The sequence below is a fragment of the Azolla caroliniana genome, unplaced genomic scaffold (genome assembly GCF_043228905.1).
Source record: "Azolla caroliniana isolate FFs.n. ecotype wild unplaced genomic scaffold, voAzoCaro1.0.p SCAF_343, whole genome shotgun sequence".
Taxonomy (NCBI): domain Eukaryota; kingdom Viridiplantae; phylum Streptophyta; class Polypodiopsida; order Salviniales; family Salviniaceae; genus Azolla; species Azolla caroliniana.
In genome coordinates, this window is record NW_028230778.1 from 17,703 (window position 1) to 32,933 (window position 15,231).

At 45.4% G+C, this 15,231-nt stretch overlaps 4 non-coding genes across 4 annotated transcripts; all 4 read right to left on the reverse strand.

Annotated features, from left to right (window-relative positions):
* Positions 1-246: 246 nt before the first annotated feature.
* Positions 247-319, reverse strand: TRNAR-UCG (transfer RNA arginine (anticodon UCG)). Its single transcript has one exon. It is a non-coding gene; the product is annotated as a tRNA-Arg (tRNA).
* Positions 320-2,616: 2,297 nt separating this feature from the next.
* Positions 2,617-2,689, reverse strand: TRNAR-UCG (transfer RNA arginine (anticodon UCG)). Its single transcript has one exon. It is a non-coding gene; the product is annotated as a tRNA-Arg (tRNA).
* A 1,112-nt stretch (positions 2,690-3,801) lies between these two features.
* On the reverse strand, positions 3,802-3,874 carry TRNAR-UCG (transfer RNA arginine (anticodon UCG)). The gene has a single exon. It is a non-coding gene; the product is annotated as a tRNA-Arg (tRNA).
* A 10,592-nt stretch (positions 3,875-14,466) lies between these two features.
* TRNAR-UCG (transfer RNA arginine (anticodon UCG)) lies at positions 14,467-14,539 on the reverse strand. Its single transcript has one exon. It is a non-coding gene; the product is annotated as a tRNA-Arg (tRNA).
* Positions 14,540-15,231: the final 692 nt, after the last annotated feature.

Genomic DNA, 15,231 nt, shown 5'->3' on the forward strand with positions numbered 1-15,231 from the left:
TTGAGGATCGCGATGGACATGCGATGCACTTTTGATGAGGAATTTGTGCCGGATAAACCGTTCCATTTCTTTTACCTATTAAACATCATCATCCTCGTAAATGAATGCATCCATTAAGCCAAAACAGCGGATACAAGATCCGCGCATTTTCTAGACGGTCGAGACGGATGCGCATTATGACTCCGTGAATGATCCTTGGTCGTCGTGTTCTTGATGTCGACGTACACTAGGGTCACGATTCTAAACCGATCCTACTAGGGGTCGAACCTAGAATCTTTGGTTTCGAAGACCAACGCCTTATCCATTAGGCCATAGGATCTTCGACCATTCATCGAAACGTGAAAGGAATGAAGATCTCGCACGTGATCGGATAGGATCTCTCATTTCTCATCATATTTCTTGATCATCGTATTTTTCATGGGATCTCTTGTCACTTACCTTACCATTCTATTACTCGCCACATTACGGAGATGCGCTTAAATGGGTTTATCGGATAAAGGTATGCGGTGTGACGCATGCAATGCAATCCATAGAAAAGCATGCATGAACCATACAAATGACCTTCGAGAAGAGTTTTCGTCTCAAACTGTCAATCTCCGATGTGTAGATACCGTTCTCGTCTCATGATACCGGCCGCTAGGTTCTTCCACTCGTACGTAAATTTGCATCGTTGAATCTCGAATACGCGCATTCTACTCTAACCAAATGAAGAGTATCGCGCATGCGACGTCTTAGCGGTGGCCTTCGTGTAGATTGTTTCTAAATTTCAAACGACGTCATCCTTGTTGAGGACCACGTCCAAATACACATCATACAACGACTGGGCGTCATCACATTCTTGCGTCTACTCGCTTGTATTCAAACCAGGCCAGACAGGAGCACGGCGAGCGTAAGCAAGAAAGGCATTGTTCATATGTTCCCTCGAGCGAATGCGCATCAGAAATATGTGAACGGCATCGTCGTGATCGATGATTACGTTCAAATACGCGATGTTATCCCTTCCCCAAGGGATCCACGCATGTATTGATTGCGCAACAGTCTCGTTGTATTCCGATTCTCGAGAAGCGGAACCTCATCCTCATCGATCCTACCAGGGATCGAACCTAGAATCTCTGGTTTCGTAGACCAGCGCCTTATCCATTGGGCCATAGGATCTTCGGTTTTCCATTGGAAAATGTACTTCCATTGAGGATCGCGATGGACATGCGATGCACTTTTGATGAGGAATTTGCGCCGGATAAACCGTTCCATTTCTTTTACCTATTAAACATCATCATCCTCGTAAATGAATGCATCCATTAAGCCAAAACAGCGGATACAAGATCCGCGCATTTTCTAGACGGTCGAGACGGATGCGCATTATGACTCCGTGAATGATCCTTGGTCGTCGTGTTCTTGATGTCGACGTACACTAGGGTCACGATTCTAAACCGATCCTACTAGGGGTCGAACCTAGAATCTTTGGTTTCGAAGACCGACGCCTTATCCATTAGGCCATAGGATCTTCGACCATTCATCGAAACGTGAAAGGAATGAAGATCTCGCACGTGATCGGATAGGATCTCTCATTTCTCATCATATTTCTTGATCATCGTATTTTTCATGGGATCTCTTGTCACTTACCTTACCATTCTATTACTCGCCACATTACGGAGATGCGCTTAAATGGGTTTATCGGATAAAGGTATGCGGTGTGACGCATGCAATGCAATCCATAGAAAAGCATGCATGAACCATACAAATGACCTTCGAGAAGAGTTTTCGTCTCAAACTGTCAATCTCCGATGTGTAGATACCGTTCCCGTCTCATGATACCGGCCGCTAGGTTCTTCCACTCGTACGTAAATTTGCATCGTTGAATCTCGAATACGCGCATTCTACTCTAACCAAATGAAGAGTATCGCGCATGCGACGTCTTAGCGGTGGCCTTCGTGTAGATTGTTTCTAAATTTCAAACGACGTCATCCTTGTTGAGGACCACGTCCAAATACACATCATACAACGACTGGGCGTCATCACATTCTTGCGTCTACTCGCTTGTATTCAAACCAGGCCAGACAGGAGCACGGCGAGCGTAAGCAAGAAAGGCATTGTTCATATGTTCCCTCGAGCGAATGCGCATCAGAAATATGTGAACGGCATCGTCGTGATCGATGATTACGTTCAAATACGCGATGTTATCCCTTCCCCAAGGGATCCACGCATGTATTGATTGCGCAACAGTCTCGTTGTATTCCGATTCTCGAGAAGCGGAACCTGATCCTAATCGATCCTACCAGGGATCGAACCTAGAATCTCTGGTTTCGTAGACCAGCGCCTTATCCATTGGGCCATAGGATCTTCGGTTTTCCATTGGAAAATGTACTTCCATTGAGGATCGCGATGGACATGCGATGCACTTTTGATGAGGAATTTGCGCCGGATAAACCGTTCCATTTCTCTTACCTATTAAACATCATCATCCTCGTAAATGAATGCATCCATTAAGCCAAAACAGCGGATACAAGATCCGCGCATTTTCTAGACGGTCGAGACGGATGCGCATTATGACTCCGTGAATGATCCTTGGTCGTCGTGTTCTTGATGTCGACGTACACTAGGGTCACGATTCTAAACCGATCCTACTAGGGGTCGAACCTAGAATCTTTGGTTTCGAAGACCAACGCCTTATCCATTAGGCCATAGGATCTTCGACCATTCATCGAAACGTGAAAGGAATGAAGATCTCGCACGTGATCGGATAGGATCTCTCATTTCTCATCATATTTCTTGATCATCGTATTTTTCATGGGATCTCTTGTCACTTACCTTACCATTCTATTACTCGCCACATTACGGAGATGCGCTTAAATGGGTTTATCGGATAAAGGTATGCGGTGTGACGCATGCAATGCAATCCATAGAAAAGCATGCATGAACCATACAAATGACCTTCGAGAAGAGTTTTCGTCTCAAACTGTCAATCTCCGATGTGTAGATACCGTTCTCGTCTCATGATACCGGCCGCTAGGTTCTTCCACTCGTACGTAAATTTGCATCGTTGAATCTCGAATACGCGCATTCTACTCTAACCAAATGAAGAGTATCGCGCATGCGACGTCTTAGCGGTGGCCTTCGTGTAGATTGTTTCTAAATTTCAAACGACGTCATCCTTGTTGAGGACCACGTCCAAATACACATCATACAACGACTGGGCGTCATCACATTCTTGCGTCTACTCGCTTGTATTCAAACCAGGCCAGACAGGAGCACGGCGAGCGTAAGCAAGAAAGGCATTGTTCATATGTTCCCTCGAGCGAATGCGCATCAGAAATATGTGAACGGCATCGTCGTGATCGATGATTACGTTCAAATACGCGATGTTATCCCTTCCCCAAGGGATCCACGCATGTATTGATTGCGCAACAGTCTCGTTGTATTCCGATTCTCGAGAAGCGGAACCTAATCCTAATCGATCCTACCAGGGATCGAACCTAGAATCTCTGGTTTCGTAGACCAGCGCCTTATCCATTGGGCCATAGGATCTTCGGTTTTCCATTGGAAAATGTACTTCCATTGAGGATCGCGATGGACATGCGATGCACTTTTGATGAGGAATTTGTGCCGGATAAACCGTTCCATTTCTTTTACCTATTAAACATCATCATCCTCGTAAATGAATGCATCCATTAAGCCAAAACAGCGGATACAAGATCCGCGCATTTTCTAGACGGTCGAGACGGATGCGCATTATGACTCCGTGAATGATCCTTGGTCGTCGTGTTCTTGATGTCGACGTACACTAGGGTCACGATTCTAAACCGATCCTACTAGGGGTCGAACCTAGAATCTTTGGTTTCGAAGACCAACGCCTTATCCATTAGGCCATAGGATCTTCGACCATTCATCGAAACGTGAAAGGAATGAAGATCTCGCACGTGATCGGATAGGATCTCTCATTTCTCATCATATTTCTTGATCATCGTATTTTTCATGGGATCTCTTGTCACTTACCTTACCATTCTATTACTCGCCACATTACGGAGATGCGCTTAAATGGGTTTATCGGATAAAGGTATGCGGTGTGACGCATGCAATGCAATCCATAGAAAAGCATGCATGAACCATACAAATGACCTTCGAGAAGAGTTTTCGTCTCAAACTGTCAATCTCCGATGTGTAGATACCGTTCTCGTCTCATGATACCGGCCGCTAGGTTCTTCCACTCGTACGTAAATTTGCATCGTTGAATCTCGAATACGCGCATTCTACTCTAACCAAATGAAGAGTATCGCGCATGCGACGTCTTAGCGGTGGCCTTCGTGTAGATTGTTTCTAAATTTCAAACGACGTCATCCTTGTTGAGGACCACGTCCAAATACACATCATACAACGACTGGGCGTCATCACATTCTTGCGTCTACTCGCTTGTATTCAAACCAGGCCAGACAGGAGCACGGCGAGCGTAAGCAAGAAAGGCATTGTTCATATGTTCCCTCGAGCGAATGCGCATCAGAAATATGTGAACGGCATCGTCGTGATCGATGATTACGTTCAAATACGCGATGTTATCCCTTCCCCAAGGGATCCACGCATGTATTGATTGCGCAACAGTCTCGTTGTATTCCGATTCTCGAGAAGCGGAACCTAATCCTAATCGATCCTACCAGGGATCGAACCTAGAATCTCTGGTTTCGTAGACCAGCGCCTTATCCATTGGGCCATAGGATCTTCGGTTTTCCATTGGAAAATGTACTTCCATTGAGGATCGCGATGGACATGCGATGCACTTTTGATGAGGAATTTGTGCCGGATAAACCGTTCCATTTCTTTTACCTATTAAACATCATCATCCTCGTAAATGAATGCATCCATTAAGCCAAAACAGCGGATACAAGATCCGCGCATTTTCTAGACGGTCGAGACGGATGCGCATTATGACTCCGTGAATGATCCTTGGTCGTCGTGTTCTTGATGTCGACGTACACTAGGGTCACGATTCTAAACCGATCCTACTAGGGGTCGAACCTAGAATCTTTGGTTTCGAAGACCAACGCCTTATCCATTAGGCCATAGGATCTTCGACCATTCATCGAAACGTGAAAGGAATGAAGATCTCGCACGTGATCGGATAGGATCTCTCATTTCTCATCATATTTCTTGATCATCGTATTTTTCATGGGATCTCTTGTCACTTACCTTACCATTCTATTACTCGCCACATTACGGAGATGCGCTTAAATGGGTTTATCGGATAAAGGTATGCGGTGTGACGCATGCAATGCAATCCATAGAAAAGCATGCATGAACCATACAAATGACCTTCGAGAAGAGTTTTCGTCTCAAACTGTCAATCTCCGATGTGTAGATACCGTTCTCGTCTCATGATACCGGCCGCTAGGTTCTTCCACTCGTACGTAAATTTGCATCGTTGAATCTCGAATACGCGCATTCTACTCTAACCAAATGAAGAGTATCGCGCATGCGACGTCTTAGCGGTGGCCTTCGTGTAGATTGTTTCTAAATTTCAAACGACGTCATCCTTGTTGAGGACCACGTCCAAATACACATCATACAACGACTGGGCGTCATCACATTCTTGCGTCTACTCGCTTGTATTCAAACCAGGCCAGACAGGAGCACGGCGAGCGTAAGCAAGAAAGGCATTGTTCATATGTTCCCTCGAGCGAATGCGCATCAGAAATATGTGAACGGCATCGTCGTGATCGATGATTACGTTCAAATACGCGATGTTATCCCTTCCCCAAGGGATCCACGCATGTATTGATTGCGCAACAGTCTCGTTGTATTCCGATTCTCGAGAAGCGGAACCTAATCCTAATCGATCCTACCAGGGATCGAACCTAGAATCTCTGGTTTCGTAGACCAGCGCCTTATCCATTGGGCCATAGGATCTTCGGTTTTCCATTGGAAAATGTACTTCCATTGAGGATCGCGATGGACATGCGATGCACTTTTGATGAGGAATTTGTGCCGGATAAACCGTTCCATTTCTTTTACCTATTAAACATCATCATCCTCGTAAATGAATGCATCCATTAAGCCAAAACAGCGGATACAAGATCCGCGCATTTTCTAGACGGTCGAGACGGATGCGCATTATGACTCCGTGAATGATCCTTGGTCGTCGTGTTCTTGATGTCGACGTACACTAGGGTCACGATTCTAAACCGATCCTACTAGGGGTCGAACCTAGAATCTTTGGTTTCGAAGACCAACGCCTTATCCATTAGGCCATAGGATCTTCGACCATTCATCGAAACGTGAAAGGAATGAAGATCTCGCACGTGATCGGATAGGATCTCTCATTTCTCATCATATTTCTTGATCATCGTATTTTTCATGGGATCTCTTGTCACTTACCTTACCATTCTATTACTCGCCACATTACGGAGATGCGCTTAAATGGGTTTATCGGATAAAGGTATGCGGTGTGACGCATGCAATGCAATCCATAGAAAAGCATGCATGAACCATACAAATGACCTTCGAGAAGAGTTTTCGTCTCAAACTGTCAATCTCCGATGTGTAGATACCGTTCTCGTCTCATGATACCGGCCGCTAGGTTCTTCCACTCGTACGTAAATTTGCATCGTTGAATCTCGAATACGCGCATTCTACTCTAACCAAATGAAGAGTATCGCGCATGCGACGTCTTAGCGGTGGCCTTCGTGTAGATTGTTTCTAAATTTCAAACGACGTCATCCTTGTTGAGGACCACGTCCAAATACACATCATACAACGACTGGGCGTCATCACATTCTTGCGTCTACTCGCTTGTATTCAAACCAGGCCAGACAGGAGCACGGCGAGCGTAAGCAAGAAAGGCATTGTTCATATGTTCCCTCGAGCGAATGCGCATCAGAAATATGTGAACGGCATCGTCGTGATCGATGATTACGTTCAAATACGCGATGTTATCCCTTCCCCAAGGGATCCACGCATGTATTGATTGCGCAACAGTCTCGTTGTATTCCGATTCTCGAGAAGCGGAACCTAATCCTAATCGATCCTACCAGGGATCGAACCTAGAATCTCTGGTTTCGTAGACCAGCGCCTTATCCATTGGGCCATAGGATCTTCGGTTTTCCATTGGAAAATGTACTTCCATTGAGGATCGCGATGGACATGCGATGCACTTTTGATGAGGAATTTGTGCCGGATAAACCGTTCCATTTCTTTTACCTATTAAACATCATCATCCTCGTAAATGAATGCATCCATTAAGCCAAAACAGCGGATACAAGATCCGCGCATTTTCTAGACGGTCGAGACGGATGCGCATTATGACTCCGTGAATGATCCTTGGTCGTCGTGTTCTTGATGTCGACGTACACTAGGGTCACGATTCTAAACCGATCCTACTAGGGGTCGAACCTAGAATCTTTGGTTTCGAAGACCAACGCCTTATCCATTAGGCCATAGGATCTTCGACCATTCATCGAAACGTGAAAGGAATGAAGATCTCGCACGTGATCGGATAGGATCTCTCATTTCTCATCATATTTCTTGATCATCGTATTTTTCATGGGATCTCTTGTCACTTACCTTACCATTCTATTACTCGCCACATTACGGAGATGCGCTTAAATGGGTTTATCGGATAAAGGTATGCGGTGTGACGCATGCAATGCAATCCATAGAAAAGCATGCATGAACCATACAAATGACCTTCGAGAAGAGTTTTCGTCTCAAACTGTCAATCTCCGATGTGTAGATACCGTTCTCGTCTCATGATACCGGCCGCTAGGTTCTTCCACTCGTACGTAAATTTGCATCGTTGAATCTCGAATACGCGCATTCTACTCTAACCAAATGAAGAGTATCGCGCATGCGACGTCTTAGCGGTGGCCTTCGTGTAGATTGTTTCTAAATTTCAAACGACGTCATCCTTGTTGAGGACCACGTCCAAATACACATCATACAACGACTGGGCGTCATCACATTCTTGCGTCTACTCGCTTGTATTCAAACCAGGCCAGACAGGAGCACGGCGAGCGTAAGCAAGAAAGGCATTGTTCATATGTTCCCTCGAGCGAATGCGCATCAGAAATATGTGAACGGCATCGTCGTGATCGATGATTACGTTCAAATACGCGATGTTATCCCTTCCCCAAGGGATCCACGCATGTATTGATTGCGCAACAGTCTCGTTGTATTCCGATTCTCGAGAAGCGGAACCTAATCCTAATCGATCCTACCAGGGATCGAACCTAGAATCTCTGGTTTCGTAGACCAGCGCCTTATCCATTGGGCCATAGGATCTTCGGTTTTCCATTGGAAAATGTACTTCCATTGAGGATCGCGATGGACATGCGATGCACTTTTGATGAGGAATTTGTGCCGGATAAACCGTTCCATTTCTTTTACCTATTAAACATCATCATCCTCGTAAATGAATGCATCCATTAAGCCAAAACAGCGGATACAAGATCCGCGCATTTTCTAGACGGTCGAGACGGATGCGCATTATGACTCCGTGAATGATCCTTGGTCGTCGTGTTCTTGATGTCGACGTACACTAGGGTCACGATTCTAAACCGATCCTACTAGGGGTCGAACCTAGAATCTTTGGTTTCGAAGACCAACGCCTTATCCATTAGGCCATAGGATCTTCGACCATTCATCGAAACGTGAAAGGAATGAAGATCTCGCACGTGATCGGATAGGATCTCTCATTTCTCATCATATTTCTTGATCATCGTATTTTTCATGGGATCTCTTGTCACTTACCTTACCATTCTATTACTCGCCACATTACGGAGATGCGCTTAAATGGGTTTATCGGATAAAGGTATGCGGTGTGACGCATGCAATGCAATCCATAGAAAAGCATGCATGAACCATACAAATGACCTTCGAGAAGAGTTTTCGTCTCAAACTGTCAATCTCCGATGTGTAGATACCGTTCTCGTCTCATGATACCGGCCGCTAGGTTCTTCCACTCGTACGTAAATTTGCATCGTTGAATCTCGAATACGCGCATTCTACTCTAACCAAATGAAGAGTATCGCGCATGCGACGTCTTAGCGGTGGCCTTCGTGTAGATTGTTTCTAAATTTCAAACGACGTCATCCTTGTTGAGGACCACGTCCAAATACACATCATACAACGACTGGGCGTCATCACATTCTTGCGTCTACTCGCTTGTATTCAAACCAGGCCAGACAGGAGCACGGCGAGCGTAAGCAAGAAAGGCATTGTTCATATGTTCCCTCGAGCGAATGCGCATCAGAAATATGTGAACGGCATCGTCGTGATCGATGATTACGTTCAAATACGCGATGTTATCCCTTCCCCAAGGGATCCACGCATGTATTGATTGCGCAACAGTCTCGTTGTATTCCGATTCTCGAGAAGCGGAACCTAATCCTAATCGATCCTACCAGGGATCGAACCTAGAATCTCTGGTTTCGTAGACCAGCGCCTTATCCATTGGGCCATAGGATCTTCGGTTTTCCATTGGAAAATGTACTTCCATTGAGGATCGCGATGGACATGCGATGCACTTTTGATGAGGAATTTGTGCCGGATAAACCGTTCCATTTCTTTTACCTATTAAACATCATCATCCTCGTAAATGAATGCATCCATTAAGCCAAAACAGCGGATACAAGATCCGCGCATTTTCTAGACGGTCGAGACGGATGCGCATTATGACTCCGTGAATGATCCTTGGTCGTCGTGTTCTTGATGTCGACGTACACTAGGGTCACGATTCTAAACCGATCCTACTAGGGGTCGAACCTAGAATCTTTGGTTTCGAAGACCAACGCCTTATCCATTAGGCCATAGGATCTTCGACCATTCATCGAAACGTGAAAGGAATGAAGATCTCGCACGTGATCGGATAGGATCTCTCATTTCTCATCATATTTCTTGATCATCGTATTTTTCATGGGATCTCTTGTCACTTACCTTACCATTCTATTACTCGCCACATTACGGAGATGCGCTTAAATGGGTTTATCGGATAAAGGTATGCGGTGTGACGCATGCAATGCAATCCATAGAAAAGCATGCATGAACCATACAAATGACCTTCGAGAAGAGTTTTCGTCTCAAACTGTCAATCTCCGATGTGTAGATACCGTTCTCGTCTCATGATACCGGCCGCTAGGTTCTTCCACTCGTACGTAAATTTGCATCGTTGAATCTCGAATACGCGCATTCTACTCTAACCAAATGAAGAGTATCGCGCATGCGACGTCTTAGCGGTGGCCTTCGTGTAGATTGTTTCTAAATTTCAAACGACGTCATCCTTGTTGAGGACCACGTCCAAATACACATCATACAACGACTGGGCGTCATCACATTCTTGCGTCTACTCGCTTGTATTCAAACCAGGCCAGACAGGAGCACGGCGAGCGTAAGCAAGAAAGGCATTGTTCATATGTTCCCTCGAGCGAATGCGCATCAGAAATATGTGAACGGCATCGTCGTGATCGATGATTACGTTCAAATACGCGATGTTATCCCTTCCCCAAGGGATCCACGCATGTATTGATTGCGCAACAGTCTCGTTGTATTCCGATTCTCGAGAAGCGGAACCTAATCCTAATCGATCCTACCAGGGATCGAACCTAGAATCTCTGGTTTCGTAGACCAGCGCCTTATCCATTGGGCCATAGGATCTTCGGTTTTCCATTGGAAAATGTACTTCCATTGAGGATCGCGATGGACATGCGATGCACTTTTGATGAGGAATTTGTGCCGGATAAACCGTTCCATTTCTTTTACCTATTAAACATCATCATCCTCGTAAATGAATGCATCCATTAAGCCAAAACAGCGGATACAAGATCCGCGCATTTTCTAGACGGTCGAGACGGATGCGCATTATGACTCCGTGAATGATCCTTGGTCGTCGTGTTCTTGATGTCGACGTACACTAGGGTCACGATTCTAAACCGATCCTACTAGGGGTCGAACCTAGAATCTTTGGTTTCGAAGACCAACGCCTTATCCATTAGGCCATAGGATCTTCGACCATTCATCGAAACGTGAAAGGAATGAAGATCTCGCACGTGATCGGATAGGATCTCTCATTTCTCATCATATTTCTTGATCATCGTATTTTTCATGGGATCTCTTGTCACTTACCTTACCATTCTATTACTCGCCACATTACGGAGATGCGCTTAAATGGGTTTATCGGATAAAGGTATGCGGTGTGACGCATGCAATGCAATCCATAGAAAAGCATGCATGAACCATACAAATGACCTTCGAGAAGAGTTTTCGTCTCAAACTGTCAATCTCCGATGTGTAGATACCGTTCTCGTCTCATGATACCGGCCGCTAGGTTCTTCCACTCGTACGTAAATTTGCATCGTTGAATCTCGAATACGCGCATTCTACTCTAACCAAATGAAGAGTATCGCGCATGCGACGTCTTAGCGGTGGCCTTCGTGTAGATTGTTTCTAAATTTCAAACGACGTCATCCTTGTTGAGGACCACGTCCAAATACACATCATACAACGACTGGGCGTCATCACATTCTTGCGTCTACTCGCTTGTATTCAAACCAGGCCAGACAGGAGCACGGCGAGCGTAAGCAAGAAAGGCATTGTTCATATGTTCCCTCGAGCGAATGCGCATCAGAAATATGTGAACGGCATCGTCGTGATCGATGATTACGTTCAAATACGCGATGTTATCCCTTCCCCAAGGGATCCACGCATGTATTGATTGCGCAACAGTCTCGTTGTATTCCGATTCTCGAGAAGCGGAACCTAATCCTAATCGATCCTACCAGGGATCGAACCTAGAATCTCTGGTTTCGTAGACCAGCGCCTTATCCATTGGGCCATAGGATCTTCGGTTTTCCATTGGAAAATGTACTTCCATTGAGGATCGCGATGGACATGCGATGCACTTTTGATGAGGAATTTGTGCCGGATAAACCGTTCCATTTCTTTTACCTATTAAACATCATCATCCTCGTAAATGAATGCATCCATTAAGCCAAAACAGCGGATACAAGATCCGCGCATTTTCTAGACGGTCGAGACGGATGCGCATTATGACTCCGTGAATGATCCTTGGTCGTCGTGTTCTTGATGTCGACGTACACTAGGGTCACGATTCTAAACCGATCCTACTAGGGGTCGAACCTAGAATCTTTGGTTTCGAAGACCAACGCCTTATCCATTAGGCCATAGGATCTTCGACCATTCATCGAAACGTGAAAGGAATGAAGATCTCGCACGTGATCGGATAGGATCTCTCATTTCTCATCATATTTCTTGATCATCGTATTTTTCATGGGATCTCTTGTCACTTACCTTACCATTCTATTACTCGCCACATTACGGAGATGCGCTTAAATGGGTTTATCGGATAAAGGTATGCGGTGTGACGCATGCAATGCAATCCATAGAAAAGCATGCATGAACCATACAAATGACCTTCGAGAAGAGTTTTCGTCTCAAACTGTCAATCTCCGATGTGTAGATACCGTTCTCGTCTCATGATACCGGCCGCTAGGTTCTTCCACTCGTACGTAAATTTGCATCGTTGAATCTCGAATACGCGCATTCTACTCTAACCAAATGAAGAGTATCGCGCATGCGACGTCTTAGCGGTGGCCTTCGTGTAGATTGTTTCTAAATTTCAAACGACGTCATCCTTGTTGAGGACCACGTCCAAATACACATCATACAACGACTGGGCGTCATCACATTCTTGCGTCTACTCGCTTGTATTCAAACCAGGCCAGACAGGAGCACGGCGAGCGTAAGCAAGAAAGGCATTGTTCATATGTTCCCTCGAGCGAATGCGCATCAGAAATATGTGAACGGCATCGTCGTGATCGATGATTACGTTCAAATACGCGATGTTATCCCTTCCCCAAGGGATCCACGCATGTATTGATTGCGCAACAGTCTCGTTGTATTCCGATTCTCGAGAAGCGGAACCTAATCCTAATCGATCCTACCAGGGATCGAACCTAGAATCTCTGGTTTCGTAGACCAGCGCCTTATCCATTGGGCCATAGGATCTTCGGTTTTCCATTGGAAAATGTACTTCCATTGAGGATCGCGATGGACATGCGATGCACTTTTGATGAGGAATTTGTGCCGGATAAACCGTTCCATTTCTTTTACCTATTAAACATCATCATCCTCGTAAATGAATGCATCCATTAAGCCAAAACAGCGGATACAAGATCCGCGCATTTTCTAGACGGTCGAGACGGATGCGCATTATGACTCCGTGAATGATCCTTGGTCGTCGTGTTCTTGATGTCGACGTACACTAGGGTCACGATTCTAAACCGATCCTACTAGGGGTCGAACCTAGAATCTTTGGTTTCGAAGACCAACGCCTTATCCATTAGGCCATAGGATCTTCGACCATTCATCGAAACGTGAAAGGAATGAAGATCTCGCACGTGATCGGATAGGATCTCTCATTTCTCATCATATTTCTTGATCATCGTATTTTTCATGGGATCTCTTGTCACTTACCTTACCATTCTATTACTCGCCACATTACGGAGATGCGCTTAAATGGGTTTATCGGATAAAGGTATGCGGTGTGACGCATGCAATGCAATCCATAGAAAAGCATGCATGAACCATACAAATGACCTTCGAGAAGAGTTTTCGTCTCAAACTGTCAATCTCCGATGTGTAGATACCGTTCTCGTCTCATGATACCGGCCGCTAGGTTCTTCCACTCGTACGTAAATTTGCATCGTTGAATCTCGAATACGCGCATTCTACTCTAACCAAATGAAGAGTATCGCGCATGCGACGTCTTAGCGGTGGCCTTCGTGTAGATTGTTTCTAAATTTCAAACGACGTCATCCTTGTTGAGGACCACGTCCAAATACACATCATACAACGACTGGGCGTCATCACATTCTTGCGTCTACTCGCTTGTATTCAAACCAGGCCAGACAGGAGCACGGCGAGCGTAAGCAAGAAAGGCATTGTTCATATGTTCCCTCGAGCGAATGCGCATCAGAAATATGTGAACGGCATCGTCGTGATCGATGATTACGTTCAAATACGCGATGTTATCCCTTCCCCAAGGGATCCACGCATGTATTGATTGCGCAACAGTCTCGTTGTATTCCGATTCTCGAGAAGCGGAACCTAATCCTAATCGATCCTACCAGGGATCGAACCTAGAATCTCTGGTTTCGTAGACCAGCGCCTTATCCATTGGGCCATAGGATCTTCGGTTTTCCATTGGAAAATGTACTTCCATTGAGGATCGCGATGGACATGCGATGCACTTTTGATGAGGAATTTGTGCCGGATAAACCGTTCCATTTCTTTTACCTATTAAACATCATCATCCTCGTAAATGAATGCATCCATTAAGCCAAAACAGCGGATACAAGATCCGCGCATTTTCTAGACGGTCGAGACGGATGCGCATTATGACTCCGTGAATGATCCTTGGTCGTCGTGTTCTTGATGTCGACGTACACTAGGGTCACGATTCTAAACCGATCCTACTAGGGGTCGAACCTAGAATCTTTGGTTTCGAAGACCAACGCCTTATCCATTAGGCCATAGGATCTTCGACCATTCATCGAAACGTGAAAGGAATGAAGATCTCGCACGTGATCGGATAGGATCTCTCATTTCTCATCATATTTCTTGATCATCGTATTTTTCATGGGATCTCTTGTCACTTACCTTACCATTCTATTACTCGCCACATTACGGAGATGCGCTTAAATGGGTTTATCGGATAAAGGTATGCGGTGTGACGCATGCAATGCAATCCATAGAAAAGCATGCATGAACCATACAAATGACCTTCGAGAAGAGTTTTCGTCTCAAACTGTCAATCTCCGATGTGTAGATACCGTTCTCGTCTCATGATACCGGCCGCTAGGTTCTTCCACTCGTACGTAAATTTGCATCGTTGAATCTCGAATACGCGCATTCTACTCTAACCAAATGAAGAGTATCGCGCATGCGACGTCTTAGCGGTGGCCTTCGTGTAGATTGTTTCTAAATTTCAAACGACGTCATCCTTGTTGAGGACCACGTCCAAATACACATCATACAACGACTGGGCGTCATCACATTCTTGCGTCTACTCGCTTGTATTCAAACCAGGCCAGACAGGAGCACGGCGAGCGTAAGCAAGAAAGGCATTGTTCATATGTTCCCTCGAGCGAATGCGCATCAGAAATATGTGAACGGCATCGTCGTGATCGATGATTACGTTCAAATACGCGATGTTATCCCTTCCCCAAGGGA